We start from the raw sequence: 17,900 nt of genomic DNA, 5'->3' as shown, positions 1-17,900 counted from the left end.
TGGTTTGGTTGTTGTTGTTTTTTGTTTTGGTGGTGGGTGGTGGTTTTTGTGGGGTTTTTTTGTTTGTTTTTTTTTTTTTTTGGTGGTTGGACTCGATGATCTCAGAGGTCCCTTCCAACCATGATGACTCTGTGATTCTGTGATTCTGTGACCCTTATCGTAACTATTATGGCATACATTCCAGATCTTGATAATTGCTACAGCTTTCTGAAAAGTTGGTGTTTATTAAGTGGGTTGAATAAAGTAGGGGGATGGGAATGTGTTAAGTAAAGGAGAAGTTTGGGCTCTCTAACCACTTATGATTTAGTTGAAACTGATACACACATTTCGCACAAGTGTTAGTACTTAGTAGTAGCTAAAAGCTACCTTAGAATTTGCTTCAATTTTAATTCCGTTCCAATCTGCCTTTTTCTATCCCCTCCTAGACTGCTAAATTTTTCATTAAGCCTGTAGCTTTTCAGTCCCATTATTTCTGCCTGATGTATGTGTACTCCGGGGAGTTCTCTGAAATAGGATTAGATTGGCCTGCTACTCAGACTACTGAAACCACACTATGCTAACCACATTGACCACAAAGCTAACAAGAAAGGATTTATCTAAGGACACCCCTTGTTAACTCTGATTAAGAACGGATGTGTTATGTTGTTCTTTGCCTCTTTATTTTTGCCTTTTTTCTACCTCCTTGAGCTCATGTGCTGAATACAACTAATTGTCCAAATTTGTGGGTGAATTCACCTCCAGGGAAGCTGTGGATGCCCCATACCTGGAGGTGTTCAAGGCCAGGCTGGATGGGGCTTTGATCAACCTGGTCTAGTGAGAGGTGTCCTTGCCCATGGCAGGAGGGTTGGAACTCAATGATTTTTAAGGTCCCCTCCAACCCAAATCATTCTATGATTATACGATTCTGTGATTCTCTGTCTAGCGTGTGGAGTCACGGAGATGTGAACAGGCGGGCACACTGCTCTGCAGTGGGTGTTTCTACTCCCAACCTCCTGCCATGGCTCTGCTCTTGTTCCACCACCCCCTGTTCTGCTACGTACCCTGTGCTCACACAGACCAGGGTGTGAGCAGGTACACAGGGCGCAGTCACCCCATGCACGGTGCAACTGGATGGAATCAGCAAGATGTTTCTCTCCCAAACTTTCACTCCTGTTTCTTGACTTACTCATTTAGATCTAAAGCCTGGAAGATTTCTAAAGAGACAACTGGGTTTAATGATCTTAATGATCTTTTCCAACCTAAGATGTTCTATGATCCTATGATGGTTGTTTTGCAACTTGATGATCTGCTGTGATAAAGCTGTTGCCTCCTCTCACTAGACAAAATATACTAAAACCAAGTAAACTTTGTGAATGATCCAATACTCCAAATCATCATATTGCAAATTAGGTAGTGCCTTTGATTGTCAATGAGTCAGAGGGAACACAGTGGATGTATTCATTGATTTCAGTGAAAACATTTATATTTATTGAAGACAAAGCAGTATTAAGATGACAGAGCACTTTTTATCCTTCTTTTCTATAAAGGAGATGCTTTTAAAATAGAAGATTTTTTGCACTGTATCCTTCTTTCTCCTACAGTTTTCCCTTAATGAAGAAACATGTAGCTATTATTTTTAATGAATGTCTGTCAGCTAGATATCCTTTATAGATATTTCTACTGTTTTTTACAGATATTTCTTCCTCAAATAGTGTGGCAACATTTTGTAGGTATGATGTGTTTATGATTGTGTTTATCTATACAGCTGGTATTGTGTTTCAGAAAATGTATAACTTTTATCCATCTATTTATTTTCTGTGACAGAAAAATAAATCATCAAAGTACCAGGTCTGCAGTACAGTTCAACCTTTGGAACAGCTAATGTAACTAGGATTAGAACATGCCTTGCATTTAAATAAATGAATAAAAAACTTTCATTTTTTTTTCTCTCTGATATAATGTTTTTCCATTCATTTTTGTTTTCCTTTTCCTTAGGATGCTCTTTGATATTTTCTATGTTGGGTTTTGTGGCTGAGGGTCACTGTTGCGTGGGCTATGGCTCCTCACTCAGTGGCCAGCCCTGGTCCTGTCTCTGACCCCAACTCTCAGGATTTAGGATTCCTCTGCTGGTGTCTCTTGTTCCTCAAAGTTTTCACTGACTCTGCAGGGTCCATGTGGTCAAACTTCAGACTTGTTCCTTTCCTGCCACAGTGCTGGCTTTCCCTTTGGGCAGAAAGTGCTGACTCTGGCTGGATAAAGTCTCCATATCATGCTCCCTAAGGGGCTCTTTGTCAGCAGGCTTCACCAGCTGCAGAGATGCTTCTAGCTATGATGCTGGTTCCTCCCTGTAGTCCTCTGTAACATTAATGCTCTCCTTTAGGCAAACTGACCTTTCAGATTTCCTCTGAAGCAGCTATAGCTTCCAGATATAGGAACTTTGTGCTCATCAGTACTACTCTTGCAATTCTTACAAAACAAAGGCATGTGTGACAATGCTGAGAGATACAGTATAGAAGTTAAATTAAAAAAGAATTATGATCTTCAAAAACTAAGTTTTTGTGCAATTCTTGAGTTTGATTAAGGTACCTCAGTCTCTGACTGAGAAATGCAGGGAAACTCTGAAAGCAGATATTTAGAAACATCAAACTATAATCTCAAAGAACCTTATCACCTTTTATACAATTATAACTTTACACAATTCTGACAATTTAAATTTACAACCCCTTTAAATTTTTTTACTCTCTAAGGTTGCTTGACTTTAAATGATCTTATTGTACTGGAAATAACCAAACCCTAAAAATTTTTAGTATCTCTTTGAAGGAAAACCTAATTGCCTGGTCATTGACTACATGTCAACTGTCAGGGTTTCCTGTTGTTTGCTTCCCTCATTTAGTTTTCTTTATAAGTAAAAGAAGATAACTTATTTTTCAGGAAACTGTGATAGTTAAAATCCTTTCTTCCAAAAAATATTCTGGTTTTCATAATGAATAAAAGTCCAGGAAAAGATAGCTGTTTCTGCAGAAGTTATGTTTTATTCATATTGTAACGGTATTTTGCATACCAGGTCACATGTAAAAGTTCCCTACAAATGTGTGGGTTTAGCAAATTTGAGCTCTCAACCATGTAATCTCTGTAGGAGGAAAGTTGTTAGAAACAAACTTGCTTTTCCTGGCACTTATGATTTGAAATCAACTTCCTTTTATGATTAATAATGAATTTCCTCTTAGAAACTATGTTATGTGTTGCCCGTTTTGTGATAAGAGCTATATCAAGATGTTGACTGGTAGCCTTTGTCAGTGGCAATAAATGGAAATAGTCCCAATCCTAAATTTTTAACAAGTTTCTCAGTTTGTTTTGCTTAAGAACCCATTCAGTTTGTTCTGGTTCTTTATTGAGGGACTTTTCCCCGCCTCTTTCAAAATGCTTCTATTTTGAGACAAATGCCAGCTGGAAAAAACAAAAATTGAAATGTGTAAGAAACAAAAAATCTGATATTTTGACTTATTAAAAAATTCCTTATTAATATATTTTAAGCATTCTCAGATTTAATTTCAAGCTTATACTTTGTTTTGTCTACCAAAGTTTGTCTTTAAAAATTCTATTCTGAGCAATTATGTAGATGCAAATCCATATTAATCCAAATTAGTAATTTTGATTGATGACACTTTGGGCAGACACAATTATTGGTGCTTTCAGAATCAGGCATTTAGCTGATGCAGTTAAGAAGCTTAACTGAATATCTATTTATGTGATATTATTCCTTTAAAAAAAAGTAAAGCATATCAAAAGACTGTATGTTTCAATTGAAAACAGTGAAATTTTTGAGGTAGAATTGACTTGTGTTTGCTTTGTGGTTTTTTGTGTTTTTTTTTTCACCAAAGCACAAGAGTTCTGTTGGAAGACAAGAGAAATTCTCTAATAAGAGATTTTTAACATTCTCTTAGAAATAATGGGATGCATAAGCTTTCAGATTTATGGCGTGTATGCACTGAGGATATAAATGACTCAGGGGCATCCATTTTTCTGTAATGGTCTTGATTTATGACTAAGAAAACCATAAATTAAAATTATACCAATGTGATGAACTATCAGAAAGACAGCCGTAATCATCATCAGCCTTAAGCATGGTGTTTGGTGAACTGGTAAAAATTGGGAACCCCACATTGACAATGAGCTTCCCTTCAGGCAGCCATATCTCAAAAAAGCTTTGAATCAGTATTTGATTTCTCTTCTTTTCTAGGACTCTTGTAAATTATGTATCTAATCCTGAAGGAAGCTATCAACACTGACATTAGCCAATTCTTTTTGGAAGTGACAGACTCAAATTGCATAAGTTCCCTTTCTTGTGACATGGTAAAAGAAAATGATTCAAGGAGCTTCTGATGTTTTCTCTAACTGCATGAAGCAAATAAGTTTCAAGCTTTGCTCTAGGCCACTATATTTCATTAGAGAAGACAGAGACCCTCTTTTTTTTCCTGTGATAGCTATTATATAATTGATAGATGCTTTTAAATTGCTGAAGTTAAGCCCTGTGATTAAGAAAAGAAGACAATACAGTGAAATACACAACAGGAGCATGTAGTGATGTATATGATTATATCTATAAACAAAATATGAAAATCATACTGCCTTATAAACAAAATATGAAAATCATACTGCCTGCAGGGTGTTCTGCCCATATGTAATAGGGCAGTAGAGTTCAAACTTATGGTCCATTCGTGTTATCTGCCTGAAAATTGTTGATGCTGGGTTAAAAATAAAACTCAATGAGATGAGCAAAAATGTCTTATCTTCTTCTATTCTTCTCAAAATTATACTGCTTTCTTCCTTTATTCTAAATAGGGCTGGAAGTAGAAAGAGACTACTATGTGTTTTAGAAAACTACTTTGGTTTTACAAAGCTAGTCCTGATCTTGGCTCTGGTCAATAACTATGACTCAGGGTTAATTCTTTTTTACTGTCAGAGTCTGAGGTCAGTATGAGACTTGTAGTCACTAAGGTCCAATGCTAGACTGAAGACATAAGTCAACAGTAGGCTACAGTGGATGCGAATTGTAGACAAGCCACCAAAATACACTAAACGTGGAATAAAATTAGGATTTTGTGATTTTGAAAGTTACAGATTGTATTATTCATAAAAAAAATTACTTTGGGGCAGGGGGGGGAATAAGCTGAATATAGACGTTGAAAAAGTATTAAATGATTTTGAGATGTGCCTGTAGTAGAACAGATGTTATTTCAGATATGACTGAAAATCAAAATAGAATTTTGATTCAAGAGCCAATGACTTCAGAAAAATCCAAGAAGAATGTCATCTTTTTACTTTATTAGTCCTAACAGGTTGGTTTTTTTATTTTTTTGTTGTTGGGGTTCTTTTTTTTTTTTTTTTCCTCAAGGAAACAGACATCTTTACTGATTCTCTAGAGAGAAAAAAGAAAGTGGAAAAAAGAGATCTGCTAAGAATATATCCTAAACTTGGATAACCATTTGTTCTTCATTAGAATGATACTAGATTGCCAATGAAATAGCCACTGCTTGAGAGTTAGGATGAATAGGGATTTTTTCTCACTTTGTCAGTGTGAGTGAAAGTCAGGTTTCTCAAATGAAGCATGAGGTTGCAGCTGCACGCTTGGCTGTGAATTTTTACAGGGTTCTTGAGTGGATGGTAGATATTTTGTAGCTTTTTGTGGTCACCCTTTGTTAGATGGTATGATTAGAATGAACTGTTCTTTAAATAGCCATAACCAACAGGACCATGGACTATTCTTGTTTTTTAAAAAAAACAGAAAGGAGGCCTTGCCATGGAAGACAAATAAAATAAATCACTTGTGTTTTAAAATATTATTTTCTCTTTCACAATAAAAACAAGTGTGCAGTGATAGAACAATGAAAAAAATCAGCTTTTATATGCATTCCTGGAGAGTTCTGCATTCATATATGGGACTTCAGAGAAGGGTTAGCTGCTCCCCTGGTACCAGCTAACATTGTGACTTTTAGCATAGACAAACAGCTACTGGGTAGTTTGGATTATGCATGGCTGGCAGCAAGTCTACATTGAATTGCTTTGTGAAGGACCAGTGTGAAACACAGAATATCAGCATGTGTCTTCTCTAGTTTCTTCCATCTTTCTCCTCTTCCCCACAGAAATTTATATATGTATTATAATTTGAAGATTGAGCTGCTCTTTAAACCTAGGAGCAAAATGTTGATGCTTAAAAGCAAAAATGGTAGGTTAAATTACTTTAATTATTGTTCATTTGTGTTACATAATGGAAGTCTACTACTAAATTAAAAATCATTAAATAGAAAACAAAAGAGACGTTCAGTGCTTATGATATGATGAAAGAGAATAACCAGCAGTTAATAGAACATTATTGTATGATTTTTTTGTTTGTTTGCTTTGCTGCAATTTCTCTTCATGTTGCAGTAGTATTAATTTCATTTCTTCAGGATAGTCATCTAATATTTATTCAGGACTTTTCATCCTGATAAATACCCAAACATTTTTTTTAAATTATTTAAAGATAGGGAGTGAATTATTTTCTATATTTCAAAAATGGTGTCATCAAAACCTAAAATGGTATTAGTGCTTATATTGTAATAGTACAGTTTAAAGCAGGGAATGAAGAACGTGTAGCTAATCTCATTGTAACTTGAGCTCGCAGTGAACAGAATTAGTGTTGAGTGGGACAATAGGATGTGCCAGGAATGACTGGATCAAATAGGGATGATTGCAGTAATGTTTCCAGTAACTTCATGAACTGAAGTGAAACCCCTTTATGCCAAAAATAGGCATAAAGCTAAGCAATAACTGAGATAACTGAGATCTGCATCTCCAGAGGCCATTGCAGCGAGGAACTCCTAGACTTGTGATGTAATCTATCTGTCCTCTTCCCCAGTCCTGCAACCTGACCTTGTTAGCAGAACTGTGACTTCACTTCTTAAAGTAGAGTAGCTGGAGAGAGTCCAGCTGCAAGCAATGATAATGATCAACCATCTAAAAGTATGCCTGTAGGGAAAGAGTGAGCAAACCAGGATTGTTTAGTCTGGAGAAGACTGAACTGAGGGGAATTATGTTAATCTCTTTCAATACAGAAAAAGATTATTCAGGAAAAGAACAAACTGTTAGTCATAGTTAATTTGGCTATTAGGAGAAGTCACGGATTTGAATTACTGTAAAACAGATTTAATGCAGACATGCTAGAAGATTCTAATGATGAGGGTAATTAAGCAATGGGCTGCATTGCCTGGGAGGCTGAGCAATCTCCAATACTATGAGCTGGTTGGAGAACGTGAACTGTACAGGCTGATTTGGCATAGCTGATTCAGAGGTCGGGGCGGAGGAATACTCCCAAAATCTCCTTCAGCCATAATTTCTGAAGTTTTCTGGCTTTTGTTAATTTGTTTTGTTTGTTTTGCTAGTGTTCCCCTCAAAGGTAGATTTCCTGTATGTTCCTTGAGTAAATGTTGGGAGGGATACAAGCAGCAGGACTCCTACACTCTAGGTTTCCTGAGTGAATGCAAGAATGTGTATGTCTTTAGCAAGAACTCTAGAAGAATGCTATGACAGATATACTAGTTTATGAACTTGATTACTTACTTAGGATCCTCTGTTGCTTCAGTTTATGCATCACATTAGTAGGTAACGACAGTTTTTCTGTGAATCCTTGGAGACCTTTCAATTCACATACATGGCTCCAGATTGGAAGTTTTTTACATGAGAGCTGCTTGATGCTTCCCAAACTTATTTGTGTTTCTTTATGTCTATGTGGAAAAGAGTTTACTATAGTGGCAGTGGTGACTTCTTTTACTTAGACCTTCTTTCCCTACCATTTCTCAGAGAAACATTTTCCCTGTAACCAAAAGCAGTACAGCAACTCTACCCATAACAATATTTAAAAATGCATCATTAATTAGCCAAGAAGTAGGAAAAGTATGATCATCACCCTATTTTATTTAGTTTATTTGTATAAATATAAAAAATTGTTTCTTAAATAAGTATTCCATAAAACTGCAAAAGGCAGTCTAAAGAATTTAGCTGTCATGAAAATACATTGAAATTTTTCTATTTATCTGGCCTAGTTATGATCTGAATTTTTTATTTGTACTCACAATATTTTATACCTGAAATCTGCCCTAGCACTGTAGAAGACAGCTAAGGGGATCTCAAGAGACTATCTAGCCCTTGCATAAAGTTAGCATCTTCTATACTTATGTTACTCAAGGATAAAGACTTTACAGTCTCTGAAGGTGTTGTGTTGCATTTTTAACTACCCTTATCACTCTGAAGTGTCCTATAAATACCTGACTTTACTCCTCATTGCTATAATTTAAATCCATTACTTCTTATTTTATTCAGTATACATTGAGCACATCCTCATCCTTTTCATGTATTCGAAGACTGTTGTTTTACCCCCTAGGCTGTGTTATTTCTTTGGGCTATACAACCTGAATTTGCTCAGTTTAGTCACATGCATCATGTTTTTCTAGACACACTTCTGATGTTCGCTGATTTCCTCTGGTCTCCCTATTTGATTCTCCTTCAAACTGAAATGTGATTAACCAGCCTTCACAAAGTGCTCTGGCTGAAGTCTCACTACTGCAGAGTACAGGAGAAGCACCATTTCATATATTCATGGGTGCAGACTAGAGCAGAAAGATTATTTTATCTGTCTGCATTTCTTTTGCAACAGTATAACATTGGTTCAACATATTATAATCCACTAAAGCCTTGAGATCTCTCTTTCTGAAAAGCTGCTATCTCTGTCCTCTCTGACGCATAATGTGCTACCTGTGAGTTGCCCCTGTTAAACTGCATGCTCCTTTTTTTCAGACTCTGCAGTACCATTTGGAATAAGTGTTCTGACCTTCAGCACAGCTTCAACCTTTCCCAGTGTTATACATGCCCAGATTTGATCACCATATACTGGGTTTTATCATCCAAACTGCATTGAGTGGTTATTACAAGTATTGAATAATAGCAGACTAAGAATAGACCTTTCCAGGCCCCACCCTGTACCATCCCTTCCATTCTGACAATGAATCAATGACAAATTTTATCTTCCCACAGCCTTCTGATATAATTTGCACCTAGCCCTTAGGGGCTAGATCTGTTTCAATAGGTTGCTTATGACTGAGAGTGTAATTTGAGATGGTGTCAAAAATCTTTCTAATGTTAAGATAAATGACACTAGCTGCCTGCCTCTCATCCATGATGCCTGTTACCCTCTCACTGAAGGAAATGTGACAGCTCATTGTTGACTGATCCCTTTTGGCTGTTATTTGTCTTGGTTTGTTGGGTTTTTTTTTTTGGTTGGTTTTGTTTTGTTTTCTCTGTGTTTTTGAAATGTGTTTATTTCTTTCCGGATTTTTTTGAGAATTCAAGTTAAACTGAATGATTGATAATTCCCTGGCTTCTTGTTTTCCCCCCTTTTCTAGGCATAAACACTAGCCTTCCCATTTGCAACTTCTCCATACTTTCCCATAAAGTCTCAAGAGCTTTCTGTATCCTCAGTCAGTTCTTTGAGTCTAGTAGAATAAATCTCAATATGTTCATTCCATATGAAAACCCTAGACTTCCTGAAGTACTCTCATTTTCAACATGTTCATCTTTCTTTCTTTAATAACAAGGATTTTTTTTTCTTTTCTTTTTTTTTTTCTGACTAAATGTGCGGTGTGGTATTTTCTCTAGCTTAAACTTCTTCCACATGCTTGTTTTGCGCCTGCCAGATCACTCAGTCTCTCCACAGAATTCTCAATTTAAGTATTGACTCTTCATTCTAAGCAGCAGCATAGACTTGGCAGAGACCCTCTTCCCCTGCTGCTGAAAATCTCAGTATAAGACAGTCTATTTTCTGCCAGTTCTGAACTACTTCAGACTTTCAGACTTTTTATATGTGATTTTGTTACCTGGCTGGAACTGTGTTTAAAGGGCCAGTGTGATTTTCTTTTATTTATGTAGTGCTGAAATTTCAAATTTATTATCATGGAACAATCTGACTGTTCACTAAGTGGAGCTGGCAAAGAAGATATGAGCTATTATAGTGGAAAACCACCTTAAAGTATTGTCAAAACGTACATCGCAGTGTTTAGGATTTTGCAGTGCTTCAGAGTAGAATGTACTACACATATTAACAGCTTTTTTTCCTAAAAACAGGCTGGACAAATATGTCAGGACTGGTTTAGGTATAGTGCCTCTTTTCTTGAGACAGGAAAATAAACCTGATTCTTACATTTCAACCGAGCTTGTCTGTTCCCCTGTCACAGTCAATTAAGGTATAAGGTTGCTGAGGTGAGGACAACTTTGCTCAAAATTTCAAGTGCTTCACTTTGCTGAAACGCTGTTTAGAAACTGAGAAGCACAGGATCACAAGGTATTCCGGCTCTGTTTTCTGTTGTTCTTTGAGAGGTCAGTAATGAAGTTACTGCCTTTGTGCTTTTGTACCTTTCTGCCACTTATGCAGCAATGGAAAGCTCAGGAAATACATGCAAAATTGCCCTGCTCTACTCTTTCAGTTCCCTCGTTAAAAATATTTTTCTACAATTTCCTTAAAAAGAACCTCTTTGGAGGTATGCTTTGGCTGCTGACTATCGTGTAGTTCAGTGTTGCCTTATTGTGTTTAGCATGTCTTTTTCTGTATTCTGCTGATACTCTTCTCTCCATCTTATGGTTTGATTGTGAATTCTTTAGGATTGAGAGACCATCTTTTTTTCTTGCAGATTTGTTTATCCCATAGTGCAACTGAGGTCTTGGTCTGTGAGCAGTGTGGGAATAAAAAGAATATGTTATTTTTGTGTTGGTATTATTTTGTAGAAAAGTTTGTGCGGGTTGGAATTTAGAGGCATTCATTCTTCAGTTTCTTATGCACAACATCTTTTGCACTCATCAAGAGATAGGAAATAGATAAATCATTAAAAATAATGGGGTAGGATTAAAACTAAATCAAACCCATCAACATATTTTTTCATAGTGAACTGAGGCTTTTTATGATTGGCTAATATCTAGTTTTAAAAGAATGAACTATAACAGATAACAAAAAGGTGACAGGTCATGTCCTTAAGTAATATTAAATATGTGTGTGGGTCATGCCCTTGTTAGCATAACTCTACTGAAGTTACTGGACTGATTTAAATCTGCTGAAGGTTTAGCCCAGTAAATTTTCTTGCTGGCCACCATGTAGGTGTTTGGGGACAGCAGCTTCTTGTTTTGATAAAGAAACTCACCTTTAAACCAATAGAATGATTAAAAACATGTAATGGTTAATATTTTTTCATTAAACAATGGGACTTAATAAATGAATTAGCCTTAAAGCTAAAGAAAACAAAATCCCTTGAAGTCAAATGACAGCTGTGCTTAACCTCTTATGTTCCTTCTATTTACTGTGGAGTGGGGGAGAATCTGAGCACCACTAGGAATGAAAGACATCTGACACAGATTGGAGGGAAATATAGTATCTACGGAGCACCAGACTTGGGTCAGGCCAACTCAAACTTTAACTTATATTACTGTGAATAAAGGCAATGGATTTGGGAGAGAGAGTGTTATGGGTATTAAAAGCTTCATCAAGAAATGCAACTAGTCCTTTAAACTAGTGATCGCATGGACCTTGGGCAGAACTGAGAAGATTCTCCATGCACAAGGAAAGTGGCATGAAAAAACACTTTGCCAGAACTAGGCTCCTTTTCTTTTCTCAAAGCATTAAATTTTTTGAAGTATGCTTGCAGGCTATTTCTGCATGATCAACTGCAGGAAGAAAAAAGCACATCCAAGCCTTACCAGTCAAATGGCCTTAGTACTAGAGCTGGTCAAAAGCTATCACTCAACAAAAAAGGGCAATGGTTGAAGGTTTCCTCTCAAAACAGGACTTTCTTAAAGAAAAATCTAAATCTGACAAGGTGGGCTTTTTAATTTGAGGTTTTTTGAACGAGCTTAATTATAAGTGAAGTTATGGCACGGTATGCTTTTGGTAGCATATAATGACTTCAATCCCTCTGTGTACATTGTAAGTTATATATAAAAATGCTCATTAAAATCTCTCTGAGTGCATTTCAGGTACATGTAAGGGCAGTGAGGACCTCTAGGTAAGGATATAGTAGAGATTGTCTGTGTGAAAATGGTCTGCATAAAGAATAGCTTTGGAAGCCTCATTTGCAGTCTGATCTATTGATGATAATTATTTGGTTTCAGAATATACACAGTAGGCTATGCAAAACACTTCCAAAAAATGTGAAGTCTGCTGATGTCATCTTGAATAGGGTATTTCTGCATCATAAAGTTATTAATGAAATAATTGTGGTGGGGCTTTGTATTTGTTTGAATTTTTTGTTTTGGTTTGTTTTTTTGTTCTCATTTGTAAATAAAGAGACTGTCTCCAGAAAAAGGTGTTTAAAAATGAATTGTGATACATGCTTCCAAGAAAGAAAAAAAGATAATCTTGCTTGTATTGAATAGAAGTCCCTAATAGATTGCTGTAAAATTCCATCTGATAGTTGCACAATAAAAATAGCTGTTTACTTGATGACCTGCTTATCATTGGCAGTTTGTGCCATTAAATCTGAGACAAAATTTTGTTTTCTTGGTATTTCATGCAAATTATAAAAATTTTGTTTGGCAAATTGGAAAAGGGAATATATTGCAGCTCCTCTTATCATTTTACAGAGTGTCTGTTAGGGTCAGTACTTCTGTAGCCCATAGGTACCAGCAAAACCACAGAGAGAAAAGTAGAAGAAGTAGTAAAAAAAAAGTGAAATAAGCAGATCCCAAACCATTCAAAGGCTAGAATTTTAAGACTGGGGTTTAAAGTCTGTGTAGCACTAATAAAGACTGTCTGTAGGTTACGATACACTATTACAATGATTCCCTGTCTAAGGTTTCCACAATATGCTCCTTGAAGTAAGATTGAGCAGTCATGAATTACTTGACTTAAATAGTGGGGTTGGTTTCACTGAGGTAAAATTACAGTCTCAGCACACTAAATAACATACTTCCACTGATAAAGCAAGGCTAGTATTTAACCTTTTCTGTTTATGAACATAAGAAGGGTCGAGGGTGGTCATTCTCCCCCTCTACTCTGCACTGGTGTGGCCACAACTGGAATACTGTGTCCAGTTCTGGAGGGACAGAGGACTACTGGAGAGAGTCCAACGAAGGGCAACTAAAATGATTAAGGGATTAGAGCACTTCCATTACGAGGAAAGGCTCAAAGAGCTGGGGCTCTTTAGCCTCGAGAAGAGAAGACTGAGGGGAGACCTCATCTATGTTTACAAGATCCTAAAGGGTGGGTTGAAGGATGATGGAACTGGAATCTTTTCAGTGGTTTCCAGCGATAAGACGAGGGGCAATGGGCATAAACTGGAACATGGGAAGTTCCACTCAAACATGAGGAAGAACTTCTTTACAGTGAGGGTGACAGAGCCCTGGAACAGGCTGCCCAGGGAAGTTGTGGAGTCCCCTTCTCTGGAGATTTTCAAGACCCACCTGGATGCTGTCCTGAGTAATGTGCTCTGGGCGTTCCTGCTTTAGCAGGGGAGTTGGACCAGATGATCTCTAGAGGTCCCTTCCAACTCTGTTAAATCTGTGAATCTGTGAATATTTGCTTACACTGTTCTTTTCTGCTTGTATGTATTACTTCAGATCATCCTTCCCTTTAATTACTTTGCCCTGGCTGAGAATCACTTGTTATAATGGCCAGAACATTAAAAATACATTCTCTTAGTTTTAGTTATGCCAGAGATTAGTGATATTGAATTTCTGGGAAACTGGAGATGGCAAGAAAGATTTTGCCACCCTGACGAAGCACAGATTTGTTATGAAGTTTCTGGTATTTTTGGAAAAAATATTGGTCAGTTTTAAATGTAAAAAATATTTTAATCAAGCTTTCTAAAATGTAACCATTTGCTTGGCAAAAAAAACCCTGCCAGATATCAGAGATTGAGCTCAGTTATACCGCTGCTTAGATTTCTTACCCACATTTTAAACTTACTTAAGAATCTCCACTGCTCCTGTCTGCACCATAGCTTCCCTCCAGCCAATTGCAAAGTCGAGGTTCAAGCAGGTTAAATAGTTTGCCCAAGGTCACTGAGAAAGTCAGACTGTATCAGAGCCTACAGGCCAACTCTAAGCTTTGAGACAGTAGTAGTTTATTCCATAGCACTGCTTTCAAATAATATGAGTATTGCCTGCCTTCCTGTAGTCCTAGACATTTTAAATCATACATGCATACAAATAAGGAGACACACATGAATGTAAATAAGTATTCAAATTTAAATGGTAGTAAATTTAACTGTATTTGTTTTTCCTTCAGGGAATCTATGAGATAGTGATGGTAAATGGTGTGCATAGGAGGAACTTTGGGGAGGTTGATTCACAATTAGGAGAAATCAGCTTCCATTTGAGCTGTAAAAACAACCTGTTCTCTGTTCGTAAAGAAAAAGAGAAAGCATGCTTTTCCTTGTAGTATTTCAGACTAGGCCTTTAATGGTCATTGCATCTGATCAAACTTCTCAGACTCCTCTTCACACTGATATTCGACTGCATTAATTTTCAACCAGTATGTGATAAAACTGAAGATGATCCCATGCTCTTTGCAAACCTCTAGGAATGCCTGAAATTCCAGAAAATGACATCTCAGTTGTTAGGAAAACATCTGTATGGGGAGAATGAGGTAAATCATTTACAGCAATTATGACAAATTTGGTAATGATAGTGATTTTATACTGCAGCTGAAAATCTGGATTCATTCTGGTTTTGTTCTATTTTGTTTCTTAATTTAAAACTGCATTTTTTGTCCTTGACTTATTTCCCTCATGCACATGCTTGCTTAATTATTTGTAAGTTTAGAGTGTAAGTGTACCCAGTTTTTCTCTAGAGGGATAAAACCTGTCTGTCAGACTGAATGCAATGATCATTATATTTAGGCTCATAATGAATTCACTTTAGTTGAACCAGTTTCAGTTTAATTTTGGTTTTTGATGGTTCAGATGACTTGATTGGACAGGGTACATTAGAGATTTGAACTTTAACTGTGAGAATAGATGCATTAGACAATTTAAAAAGTTAAATATTAGACTAAATTGCCTTAATTCACTCACTTGCTATGATCCTCTGATTAACCTTTTTGTCAGAAGAGAAACACTTCCAGGAACTAGAGACAAAAATAAGAACAACTCTTAGTGACAGCTGGAGGAGATACTTCAGTTCTTTTCCATTTTTATAGCTAAAAATCAGAATATCTATTAAAAGCAGTATGAATTTATATGTAAGAGCCTTGCTGCTTCTGAAAGTCTTGGCTAACTAGCTACAAAATAAGATGTTTGTCTACTCCCATGGCTCTGGTAGAATGCACTGATTGCAGTCCCCTGTCTAGATCTTGTAAAATTCCACTCATTACAATAATACCATTAAACATATTTTCCATTATTTTAAATAGATATCAAAGATAAGATTTTAAAAATGAAAATTCCTGCAAGTGATAACATAATCAGAAACATTAAAATATTATCCACCAACATCCTCAGTATAAATTCTCTGAATGCTGTCCAAGTGCCTTTGTATTGTCACTGCTTGCTGAATTATATAAGTGGTAATTTTTTCCATGATCATTAAGAATGGAAAACAGAGGGGTTTTGTACACATAGATGGTTCAGAAATTATATGTGACCTATTAACAGCATTTTTGATCGGTCTCCTCTGGTTGCTGAGGGCATTGCTAAATGAATGAGTTGCTTGATTATTGGAAGAAGATAGGTGCCAGGAATGTGAATGTGCTACTTGTACTGTGTCATGTAAATCTCATCTTGTTTTAGCCCAGTCCTCACATCATTAATTTTTAGCTTTATTGTTAGATATTAAAGGAAATTGTATTTGTAATGTTCATGAAGGATAGAGGTGTTTACTTGGTTTTGATATGAAATGGCATTTTGTCTGTATTTTAATGGTTTAGTGAACTGTGAACCTTAGTGCTGGAAATTAAAGCAAATTTCAGCTCCGTCAGGCACATATCTCATACAGAGATGATTTTTATGTCTATTTAAATAGCAACGAAGCCATTCTTTTTTTGTATCATGATGCATTTCATAGAAAATGAGTTCATGTCTTACAGACATGCTGTCGTACTCTTTCTGATGTTTTCACTCTGGAAAGTATTGGAATAGTAGAAAATGGAACCTCATCATAGGGGAATGTGAGGTATTTCATGATAGCACATCAATCTATCAGACACTTTCCAAATTCAGAGAAGCTACTCAAATAAAATTAATAATAATGTTTAAACTATTATTAATAATAGATGCAGAGCTAGGCTATTCAAGTCCATCTAACCTAGGTAATGAATTCAGATACATTTAACAATGAACTTTGCCTTGTCATGTATCATACTGTAGTGAACAGCAGCTATAAGATGTCATATGAAAATGAAGATGACAAAATAAGTCTTCTAGAAGTTACATTTACCTAAGGCTACTTAATAATCTGAGACTCACCCAGCCTTAGCAGAGTCTTAAGCAATGTAAAGAGTACTGCAGATCCAGATATTTTGATCACTAAGGGCTGAAGAGATGCTGAACTTTTTTCATTCTTTTTCAATGTCAAAACCGCCTTCTTTTCTCTTTCTTTTATCTGGCTTTGGCTTCTTTGTCAGTTTCTTTCCCCTATGAGAATTTTGTTTAAAAACATGTGCCTAAAGTTAAGCTCCCCTGAAGTTAGTTTTGTGACATTTGAACTCCCCACTTTGGGGGAGGTTTCTTCAAGTATTTAGATTGTAAAAACTGCAGGTGGAAGCATAGTGGGATTTTCAAAAGCACTTAAACAGGTAAGGTACTTAGCTCCCATTTAAAGTAATTAGCTGTATTGAACAAGTTCCCCTTGGCACTTTTGAAAATTCCGCTGCTAAATGTTTATGTCTACATAAAAAAATATGATTGTCGTCCAGCATCCAGCAACTCCCTTTAAGGTTTATGACTGTTATAGGTTTTCAGCAGTTCTGAAAGTTAGACAATGTTCCTGGGCCTGTGTTCCCAAATGATCCTCCTTCGCTTTCTTGTTTCTTAACAGTTTCTACTAACGGTTATTGTCTAAAGTTAATCTCAGAGAAGAAGTGGGATCAATATAACCTATAACCTAAGGATAGAAAAATAATGACACAGGTGAATCTTCTGCACAGATTTGAGAAGCCATTTCCTTTGGTATATACATTCAGTCACTGAAAAAACTGATAGAGCTTTAAGACCATTGTTGTAATTATGTCTTATATTGGATTTCCTTATTACATTTATATTATGCAAAATAATACATAACACATACAGGCAAAGACTGCTGCAGGTTATGGGTAGCTGGAAATTAACCAGATGACCAGAAGTAGCATGAATTTTCAGTCTTTGCTGCATATATGGACACCCTTAGCAGGCCTATTTGGATGTAATAAAAGCAAGCAGCACTCACTCTGAGGTATAGTTTCCCTGCCCTTTACTCTGCCTCTATTACAGTAGTGTCTAAGTAGTAGTCTGAGGGTGTACACACATTAGCATTTTGGTTTCATTCAAGAGTCTGCTTTTGAAATAAATCTGCTAATTATCCCCACTTAGCACACTTGCTTATTGTGGAGTGGGTCTCCAGCTATGTGAACTGGATTGCTCTTGGCTGAAATGAAATCAGAAGATGGTTTCCAGAAGGACATATAACCTTCTTTAATCATCACAGTGTGTTCAGCTCACTGAACTATGTCAAAATTAGTTCAATATAACCTTTCTTCCAAGACTCAAATTTAAAATGCTAACCAAAGTGAACATCAAGTCCTCAGAGCCAACACCTTTTCTCCACAGATTGACTCTTACCATGTGATGTTGCTTGTTAAGGTAGCTATAAACTGAGTTGTCAAGATGGTTGTGTTCATGGTAGAATCCCATCTTTGCACCCACTTCCCACTA

At 36.4% G+C, this 17,900-nt stretch overlaps 1 protein-coding gene across 5 annotated transcripts in view; it reads left to right on the top strand.

Moving 5' to 3' along the window:
* The window catches only part of GRM8 (glutamate receptor, metabotropic 8), a 351,962-nt gene that overhangs the window by 274,509 nt on the left and 59,553 nt on the right, over positions 1-17,900 (top strand). The gene's annotated exons all lie outside the window — the stretch shown is intronic.

Source organism: Calidris pugnax, unplaced genomic scaffold (assembly GCF_001431845.1).
Source record: "Calidris pugnax isolate Ruff unplaced genomic scaffold, ASM143184v1 scaffold44, whole genome shotgun sequence".
Taxonomy (NCBI): Eukaryota; Metazoa; Chordata; class Aves; order Charadriiformes; family Scolopacidae; genus Calidris; species Calidris pugnax.
This window is presented reverse-complemented; position numbering and strand designations above follow the sequence as displayed.